Raw genomic sequence first — 10,267 nt, forward strand, 5'->3', positions numbered from 1 at the left:
GGGCCACCGAGAGTCGTGTGGGGGTCTGTGTCCGGGTTTCTCTTTGGTGGAGGCGGGTTACAAATGGCTAAGTGTCCTAGTGGGATCCGGCTTTCTGTGGTAGACCACTTTGGCCCCTGGAGCAGATTTCTGCCCTTCAGGCCCTCCCTTCTCCTCTCTGCGCCTCCTCCTATTGGACCGGGTGTCCTGACGAGCCCTCGACTGCCCGAGCATCGTCACCGGGTGGAGAACGGACCATCAGACCGCCTGCCTGGTGATAAATAAAGATTGTTTCCTTTTCCACCCTCGTTAGCCGTGTTCCTTTAGGGCTCTTTTTGTCTGCTTGGACAGACAGACAGACGCTGCACGCGCATGGCGCGGGTTCTGCTCAGTCTTTGCGTGTTAACTCGAGCTGTTCATACTTCTTAACGTGCCACATTTTGCACACAGCCCAGGTCGAGAGGAGGCATTCGCCAGCTCTCTCCTTGGCAGGCGTTTGATCCCCAAAGGGTCCAGCCCCAACGGAGAGCTCCCGTCAGGACTTGTGAAGTTCTGATCGCCAGTGACGGTTCCTGGGCTGTGCAGCCCTGCTGCCGGGGAGCCGGGCAGGGAGCCGGAGAGCTCCGGGGACGGCCTTGTTGCTCACGCAGCACGGCCACCCCACAGATTCTCAGCTAGCAGTGAGGGATTCCCAAGTGCTGTACAGGGACCACAGCCGTGGGATGAAGACACACGTTCTTTTCCAACCAGGACTAAAAGGTGGTACTTCGCGTGCCCGTTTCTAGGCAATAGAAAGCTTATCTTGGAACGCGTCAGGCCGGATTTGAAGTCTGGCACGTGCCCTGCTATATAGACCCGAAGGGCTCACGGGCGTTCCGGCCTGTCACGCTCCCGAGCACAGCTACGAGAGCTAAATGAAATGGGGAAGTGGGGACACGGAGTATGTTACTTTTCCCTAAACCCTGACTGTCAGTAACAACTCTTCAGAAGGGCAAGGGCCAGGCCATCTGGGCTAAGGGTGGATGCACAGTTTGAACCCAGGTCCTTCCACCTCCTGGGCCTGGTACTCTGCCGCTTGGTGCTGTTAATGAGCGATTTTCCCAGGTACAATCCCGCAGAGATCCCTTTAGACAGTCTCGTGGCCCCAATTTACGTTTGAGTTTGATACCGTATTAAACTTTGCCAAAGCCACGGCGAAGAGAGATGACAAAGGACTGAATGAGAATTCTGATGACAGCTTTAATTTAGAGCTTGGGCTGAACGAACGCCTTCTAGTTATCAGCGAGCAAAGATGCCATTTTGAGTCTTTTTGGTAGTTTGGGATGCCGGGGAAGGCCAGGCCTTCACCCGACTGCTTAGTAGCGAGGAGAAGCTGCCCTAAAGAGGCGGGACTGTCGGAGTTGGAGTGGACATTTGGGGTTTTATGAGTATTCTCTTACAGAAATGAGCATCATGGAAATGTCTTGCATGATAATACAAGTAAAGCCCCTGTCAAATCGCTCGCCATCTCCAGGGAGGGAGAGACAGTGTGAATCACAACCCAGGAAAACTTGTGGGAAATTGTCATGACTTGTAATTGGCAAGATATCTTCAAAGCCGGTGAGGTCATTTCTGAAACATCTCGAGCAGGTTAGTCTCCCTGTTGCCTTCCAAGAGAAGTTTGAATGTCTGTCTGGGTGACTCCTGGCATTGATGCTCCTCCTTATGTGCTGCCGGGCCCACTACACATCTGTTTATTGGGCCCTCCCTCGCCTCAAGGCTCTGTTCTGCCCCAATCTGCCATCCCAGCCTCCATAGTGCTGGCCTCCAGGCACTCCCTCCAGCTGAGGACAGACACAGCTCGGACCATTCACCAAGATCTCCTGTTTCTCCCTTTATTTGCCCCCATTTCCCCTTTAGTCCCGCCTTGAGTGAAGGAGGAGCCCTTCTCTTTGCCAGAGTGAATCCCCTCCACAGGCACCTCTCAAACCAACCTGACCTTGTCTTGGAATTCATACCAGTAAGTCCAAAACGGAGGGTGACTTGCCCAGTCACAGAGGTCGGATTTGATCTGCAGACCTGACTCCTGAACTGCCTCGATGTCCCCCACATGTGCCTTTGGTGCCGCCTCCTGTGGTAACCAACAACTTGCTTTCACTGACCTCCAGTTTCCCTTTCCTGGTGCCTATAAACAAAGCCTTGTCTCTAGGAGCCCTACGAGGGCACCCTTTGGCCCTGTTCTCCCCGCTCGATCCCAGCTTTCTCTTTCATGGCTAGAGTCCATTTTTCTCTTGAGAGAGTCCTTTGCCCTTAATGCCTCCGTTTTGGTTGCTCTCACCCTCTTCCAAACCTTCTAGGCTCTTCTCGGGCCTGCTGGGCCCGTAGTTCTCTGGCTGATGCCTTCTCCGGACTTTCTCCTCTCTAGATTTTCCGGACACTTTCCTCTTTTTCCGGGTTGTGCCAGCCATCCCTTCTCTGTCTCCAGGAACGCTTTTTTACTATTTTATCAGCTACTTAACCCTAAAGTTATCTCTATGCAGGTGTCTAGCCCTGAGCTCCAGCCCTGCTTCCCTGCCTTTTCAGCGCCTTAAATTGGAGGTCCGAGAAGTATGTTCCAAACAGGACTCCGTCTCGTCTTTCCCTCAAAACCCGCTCTTTGGAACGTGTATGAGCTGTGCAGGAGGATCAGCCCCTCTGGTGGGAGGGCCACTATGTCCCTGCCCTCTGTCGTCACCTAGGGAGGAGTAGCACCGGCGTGGTGAGGGTTAGTGTTCCGTGTCCTGCGGCGCCGCCTAGCGGCCCAGGCAGGACTAGCACCTCTGCTGCAAGACCTATGCTCCGTGCGCTGTGGCGCCACCTGGCGGCCCGGGCAGGACTAGCACCTCTGCTGCAAGACCTATGCTCCGTGCGCTATGGCGCCACCTGGCGACCCGGGCAGGACTAGCACCTCTGCTGCAAGACCTATGCTCCGTGCGCTATGGCGCCACCTGGCGGCCCGGGCAGGACTAGCACCTCTGCTGCAAGACCTATGCTCCGTGCGCTATGGCGCCACCTGGCGGCCCGGGCAGGACTAGCACCTCTGCTGCAAGACCTATGCTCCGTGCGCTATGGCGCCACCTGGTGGCCCGGGCAGGACTAGCACCTCTGCTGCAAGACCTATGCTCCGTGCGCTATGGCGCCACCTAGCGTACCCAGAGCTGCTCATCCTCTCTCACCTGGGGCCCCGAGAAGCTGCAGCAAGAAACCACCCTGGTAAGAAGCTTCTCAGCCGACAAGTTCAGCCAGGTTGAGGGTAACTGGAAGGCCTCAGACCCGTTGGTGAGCTGGGGGGGGGGGGGGGGGGTCCTTGATAGGTGAATTCAAGCCCAACTCTTCCTAATTGTGTGGCCTTACGCTGTCCCCATAATTTAAACGAGCGAATGTCCCCCAGACCCCCTCAGAACTCTATCCCTGTCGGTGACCATCCCTGGCAGGGAGGCTTTTCCGGGCTTGGGCCGTTTTCGGACTTGTTAGGACAGGCGTTGTACTCCGGTCATAGAACTGGGTTAAATACGCTTATTTCCCCCCCCAAAAAAACCCTCCCCCTCCCCCACCAAAAAAACCCTCCCCCTCCCCCACCCCCACCCCCAGGCCAAGTCGACGAAGGAGGGCTGTTTGGTAGCTGAAGCTCCACCTGGTGGTGTTTGATCACCAGTTTATGCATCTGGGTGGAAGAGAGGGAGGGGCTGAGGGGCGGGGACCATCTGGACCTTTTGAGACTCTGCCTGCTGCTCACTTGTTCCTGGCTTTGTGCCGTGGCTGTTTGGGGGTCGCTCAACGGCTCACGAGTTTTGAGCCTCGTGTCTTGGGGTGGCCCGTGAGCCTGATGGGAATCCATCCGAGGCCCTTGGCATGGAGGGAGCGAGACTGAAAGGGGGGCAGTTGGAGACCCCCCGGACCGGGCAGGGGAGAGCAGCGCGCTCCGGGGGCCCTGAAGGCCGAGGGCCTCGCCTTGGTCAGACCTCCAGGACGCCAAGAGACGCCGATGACTGGGCAGCTCTGCCTCCCCTAAACCCAACTGACGTGCGAGCTGTCCTCTGAAAACCCCGAACAAAGGATGCGGCTGCCCAGCGCCTTAGCCTCCTGTCGTCCCGGCGCTTCCTCTGTCCGTTTATCCTCTCTCACGGACCCCTCATTCTAGTGCCTCTGCACTAGGACATCGCAATGGCTTTCTAAATGGTTTTCTGCTGCAAATCTTTTTCATTCCAATCCGCCCCCCATTCAGCGGTCAAGATGATTTTTTTCAATTCTAGTTCGCTGTCACCCTCGCTCTAGCACCTCTGATGACTCCCTATTACCTCCAGAATCAAATATAAAAAGCTCTTCATAACCTGTCCTTTTAAAAATGTTTTAATTAATTTATTTTTTTTTCTCCCAGCGTTTTAATACTTTATTGCTGTTGTTCGTCAGTCATTCAGTCATGTGACCCCATGGACAATGCCTAGAACCCTTTTTATACTTTCATCTCAGTTATCTGTTCTACCAGGGCAGCTAGGTGGCATGGGGCTCAGAGTCAGGAAGATCTGAGTTCAAATGTGGTCTTAGTAGCTGAGTGACCCTGAGCAAGTCACTTAACCCTGCTTACCTCCATTTCCTCATCTGTAAAACGGAGAAAGGAGTAGTAAATGGCAAACCACACCAGTATCTTTGCCAAGAAAACCTTCTGCACAGTATGGTCCCAGGGAGTCCTGAAGAGTCAGGAGTCAGCCTCGAACAACTGAACAAGAATCTACTCCACCACCCAGTTACCCGGTCTGTTTCCTGGTTTTTAAACATGAAAATCCGTCTCCTATTTCCAGGGCTCAGCCACTTCGTTGCCCTGGCTTCCTCCAAATCTATGAGAAGGGGCAGCTAGTACAGTAGTGGCACAGTGGATAGAGCACCAGATCTGGAGTAGGAAGGATCTGGGTTCAAATTTGACTTCAGATACTTCTAGCTGCATGACCCTGGGTGAGTCACTTAGCTCTGATGCCCAGCCTTTGCCCTTCTGCCTCAGCATATTACTAGGACTCTATAGGAGGCAGATTTTCCTGGTCCTCCACCCCAACTCCGCGTGGGTCCCCTTTAATGCTACCTTCCACCCACTGCACCTTTTGCCTGATGTTCATGTGCACCCTCTCAGAAGGCAGCTGTGTGAGGGCAGGGACTAGCTTCCCTTCCTCTGCATCCCCATTGGGCTTCTCACCAGCCTGGCAGCACCCCGATGCCCCCTCCAGTTGGCATCACTCCCCTCCGAGGCTTCCTGGCTCCCAGCCTTTGTCCTGAAGAGACCTTCTCAGACGTCCCTTCCCGTGCCTGCACTCCAGGGTTGGGTGCCTTATTTTCAGTCATGTCTGACTCGGAGAAAGTGTCTGAGGAAGATTTGAATCCAGGTCTTCTCCTGATTCCAAGCCCAGCACTCTTATCTGTCGAACTATCCAGCTGCCTCCTGGAGAAACAGGTTAAGGGACTTGCTTGAAACTGCACAGCTATGAAGTGTCTGAGGTCAAATTTGAACTCGGGTCCTCCTGATTCCTCCTCGGTCCAGGAGCCACTTGGCTGTCTCTACAGATCCATTTAATCTTGCTTATTTGGATCTTTGTCTTACAAAGGTAACTAGCCCGCTGGGGTTGGCAAAGCCCTTTGGCTCTTGTCTCCGAGCACCCCTGGGAGCCAGGTGTGATTGCCCCCCTTTCACAGATAAAGAAACTGAGGCGAGGCTGCTGATTCGTCCATCGGAGGCCCAGGTCTCCCTCACTGCAGGTCCCCGTTAGAGGGGGGTCTGGAACGCGTCTACACTGTGTAGCTCCTAAGCAGACAGTGTAGCGATCGATCCACACATCCTTGGTTGTTTGTTGTGTTTGATGCTTTACTAGCACTTATGAAGATACCTGAAGTGTGGAGGAGTACACGTATGAGTACATCAGGCCTACACTGTCCCCCCAAAAGAGGAGGGGGGCAGCGAGGGGGACAGAAGAGAGGTACCAGACCTGGGTGCAAATCTAGCCTCGGGCACTTCCTAGCTGCGTGGTCCTGGGCAAGTCCCGTCACCGCACTTGCCCAGCCCTTGCTCTTCTGTCTTTCCCAAGACATTTTAAGGGGAAGTGGGGGGCTGGGCACAGAAGGGGGACCCTCTAAAGCAGGATCCTGGGCTCTGAGGGAGAGGGAAGAGGGGAGCACCCAAGGTTTGCGGTTCCTTTGTCAGGGAGAGAAGCGGCTCTCTCCATTCAGGAGGCAAAATGAGAATAATAGCCGTCATCAAATATGCATTGGATCCAGCAGCCGCGGGCAGCTGCGTCCCTGCCAGGTGGCCCTCTCGGAGGGGAGTGGGCCGGGCCGGGCCCGGAGCGCCCTGGGAGCAGCACGCATTAGAGCCGGCCGTGCAGGGGTGCGCGAGGCAGGTGAGTGGGGCCCTCCTGTGTCCAGCTAGAGGGGAGCGGTGGCCCACCCAAAGTGGGGCTCCTGGGGAAGCGTGTCTACACGTCCCCGGTGCTGGTTGGGGGGCCAAGGAGCGCCCCGGGCTGCCTCTAGTCCCAACTCGGAGGTCTTCCGTAGTGATGGCGGTCTGAGCTGGGGCGGGGGGGAAGCTCGTCCTCTAGCTAGGACTGGGGAGCAGAGATGAGGGCTGGGGTGGGCAGACGCCGCTGCCGGCTGCATCACCCCCTCCTCACTGCCCTTTTAGGGGGACCCCCAGCTTTCAGAAGAGAAATAACCAAGGGCTTCCTGCTCGGTAAGCCAGCGGTGCTCTGTGGACTGTAGGGAGACCTCCAGGCACTGATGACGGCTTCCTCAAGGGCCTCGGGGGTCAGGAAGGAGAACCTGAGTGTGACTTTGTGAAAAGGATGCAGGGCTCAGTGGATGGAGAGCCAGGCCTCGAGACGGGAGGTCCTGGGTTCAAATGTGACCTCAGATTCTTCCTAGCTGTGTGACCCTGGGCAAGTCCCTGGACCCCCATGGCCAGCCCTTACCCTTTTTCCACCTTGGAACAACAGTGTTGAACCTAAGATGGAAGGTGGGGGTTAAAAATTAGAAAAGACTACAAGAGGAGAGTTAGAGCCGCTTGGTGGTAACTGTAGGGCTGGAAGGGACTTTCGGGGTGAGCACTGGGGTTCGGCAGAGCGAGGCACTCGTCCCGCCCGCTGGGACGGAGGGTAGCGAGCCGGGGTGCACGGACTCGCCTGGGAAGCCACAGCTGAAAGCCATGGCGCCGAGGCGTTCCTCCTCTGCTCCTCTTCCTGCACGCGTGGCCCCGTCGCCGTTCTGGTGCTCAGAGCCCCTGCGTGGGACCCACATCTTCAGGCTGGGCCTCGGCCATCTCAGAAAGCCCATCCAGGCCCTGAAGACGGAGCCACCTCGCAGAGGGGACACAGACCCACGCGTGGCTCCTGCCACAGGGCTGTCATTCCGGCTAAGACTCAGTGACACAAGAAGTCTCGGAGGGATAATAGCGCAGCCACACTTCTCTCAAGTCGAAGGGGTGGGGGTGGGAGGAAGGAACAAGCATCTATTCAACATCTGCTATGCCCCAGGAGCCCTGCGAAGTGCTTTGCAAAGATCTCATTTGGGGGCAGCTGGGTGGCTCAGTGGGCGGAGAGCCAGGCCCAGAGATGGGAGTTCTGGGTTCAAATCTGTCACTTCCCAGCTGGGTGACCCTGGGCAAGTCACTTGACCCCCATGGCCTAGCCCTGACCACTCCTCTGCCTTGGAGCCAATACACAGTATTGACTCTAAGATGGAACAAACATCTCATTTGATCCTCACAATAGCCCTGGGAGTTGGGTGCTCTCATTAGCCCCATTTTACAGTTGAGGAAACTGAGGCAGGCAGAATTTAAGTGACTTGCCCAAGATCACATAGCAATAAATATCTGAGGATTCACCCATATCTTAAATTGCTTCCTAAAGAGAAGAGAAAAATGCAATAAAACTTCACAATATGAGTCAATGTGTAGCTATTGGTGAGGTGGTCCACTCTTCCTTTCCTCCTCAAAGCTCCCTTTATATACACTTCCCCTGTGCCCCTAACAGCGAGAGAACTGGCTCAGATCTGTCTTCTGTCTTAGGGCTGAAGTTCATGGTTCTCAGGGTCCGTGATTGTCCCTGTCCAAGGTGCTTATTCTATATATAATATATGTTGTTATTATACTAGCTCCCCCCCTTTTTAACCCTACTTTATAGCTCAGTAAAGAAAGACAAGAGCTAGACAAATGGGGTTAAATGACTTGCCCAAGGTCACACACCTAGAAAGGGGCTGAGGTCCAATTTGAACCCAGGTCCTTTTGACTCCAGGCCTGGTGCTTCTCCACTGTACCACCCAGTTGCCTTCCCAGCAGTCCTCTCCAGGGAAGGCAGTCAGTCACTTTCTGAGTGTCTCTAGTGAAAGCTGTCTTACCAGGGAGCAAGCGTGAGCATGCTCAGCTGCCATCTCCATGCCAATGACATGTTCAACAGCAGCCCCAGAAGCAGATTAAGATGTAATTGGGAAATAGTTAGCAAAAGGAATAAAACCACAACAAAACAGATGATGTTACCTTTTAGAGCTGAGTCAATATGCAGCCTGCAGGGCTTTTTCGTGGCTCCTGATTGAGTCTGAGAACCTTTTTCTAGGGTCCATCCCTTCTGTTAATGGAAGAAATTGCACGCTGCAGTCCTTACCTCCCCTGTGTGGTCTCTTGGCTCCCTCCTACAGGGAAGCTGGCACCCACTGCCAAGTTAGGATATACAGTGTGTCCAATTGGGTGAACTTCCCATATTCGTGATCTTCTTAGATCAACCAAGTAAGAGTGAATGGATCGTAGCATATCAAAGTCTAGAAGGACTGGTATGCCAGGAAAAAAGAGAACTAGAGTCTAGATCTCCTCTCCAGACTGCCACTAGGCTCTTTTCTTCTCCATCGACCAGGTGTTTCCTTTTAAAATTTCTGTAATTTTAACGTTCTCTTTTAAAACTCTTTGTCTTCTTGAAATCGATATTACGTGTGGCTTCCAAGGCAGAAGAGCAGTAAGGGCTAAGGCAATGGGGGAGGGAGGGTAAGTGATTTGCTCAGGGTTCCACGGCTAGGAAGGGGCTGGGGTAAGATTTGTACTCAGGACCCTCCTTCCCCCCATCTTTGGGCCTGTTTCTCAATCCACTAAGCCACCTAGCTGCCCCCACCAATTATTTCTCCTGCTGTTGTGCTACAATAATTTTTGCTGGATCATCCTGATTCCCCTTAATAGCCATAGCTATATTTTAGAGGCTGGACCTGTGATCTCATTGGTATAGGAACTTCCCACTGTGGAAACTCTCTTGGCCAAAGCAGGTTGGCCCCTTTTCTGGAAATTATTCTCTTTCAAGATTGTCCAAAACCACCAAGAAATTAAATAGAGGTGAGACACGAGCCCTGGTTTTCTAGACTTTGAATCCAGGTTCCTATCCATGGTGCCGCCCTGCGTTGATAATATATTTTTCCGCTTCATAAACAGGTAAAATCATGGGCCACCTGAAAGGTGAGCCCTCAAAGGCAGAAGGCATCCCATTTGTGTCCCCAAATAACAGGAACCTCGTTCTGTTGTGAAACGTGTGCTTACGTGGCACTGGCACTTTCTGGTGACTGAGTTTGCTGGTTCTAAGTTCCATCAGCCCAGGGGTGGAGCAAGCAGTCCTTTCTGAACCGCCAGAACTTGGTGGAAGGCTGTGGGCCTCATTAAAAGCATCTGCATGGGAAGCCCAGAGAGGCAGATGATCTCTTGCAGAAAATATCATATGACCTGAATAGTCAATAACAACTCGGAATAGGGGACCAAATGGAAGATCCTTAAGAAAGGATCTAAAGCCATTTCAACGGTGGTGGTGGTGGTTCGGTGGCTTTTTCAATTGTGCCTGACTCGTCATGCTACTTGAATGGGTGGCCTTTTCCTTCTCCAGTGGATTAAGGCAGAGGTTAAGTGACTTGCCCAGAGTCACACAGCTAGTAAGTTTCCGGGGCCAGATTTGAACTTAGGGAGAGGATACTTCCTGGACCCAGGCTTGTTCCTCTATTCGCTGAGCCATCTAGCTGCCCCTTAATGGTAGCTGCCCTTTAGGAAGGGGATAAAGCTCCAGGAGAGCCAAGATCCGTTCAATACTGTGATTGAGAGACCATGAAAGCCTCCACACCATTTATTCCGGGGTCCTAATGCATCCGCGGCAGTCATGGGCTAGAGCAGAGGTGTCTGACACAACCTCTGGGCGTACTGAGGTCCAGGACACTCCCTAGGGTGACCCGAGTCAGGTTAAACTGAAGAACTTGTCCGATCTAAAGGGTGGATTGA

At 53.7% G+C, this 10,267-nt stretch overlaps 1 protein-coding gene across 1 annotated transcript in view; it reads left to right on the forward strand.

The window, feature by feature from the left end:
* Nucleotides 1-281, forward strand: part of DRG2 (developmentally regulated GTP binding protein 2) — a 20,184-nt gene extending 19,903 nt beyond the window's left edge. The window contains exon 13 of the mRNA XM_001364408.3: nucleotides 1-281. This exon is cut by the window's left edge and continues 438 nt beyond it. The gene's annotated coding sequence lies outside the window, so the exon portion shown is untranslated.
* Nucleotides 282-10,267: the final 9,986 nt, after the last annotated feature.

The sequence above is a fragment of the Monodelphis domestica genome, chromosome 7 (genome assembly GCF_027887165.1).
Source record: "Monodelphis domestica isolate mMonDom1 chromosome 7, mMonDom1.pri, whole genome shotgun sequence".
Lineage (NCBI taxonomy): Eukaryota > Metazoa > Chordata > Mammalia > Didelphimorphia > Didelphidae > Monodelphis > Monodelphis domestica.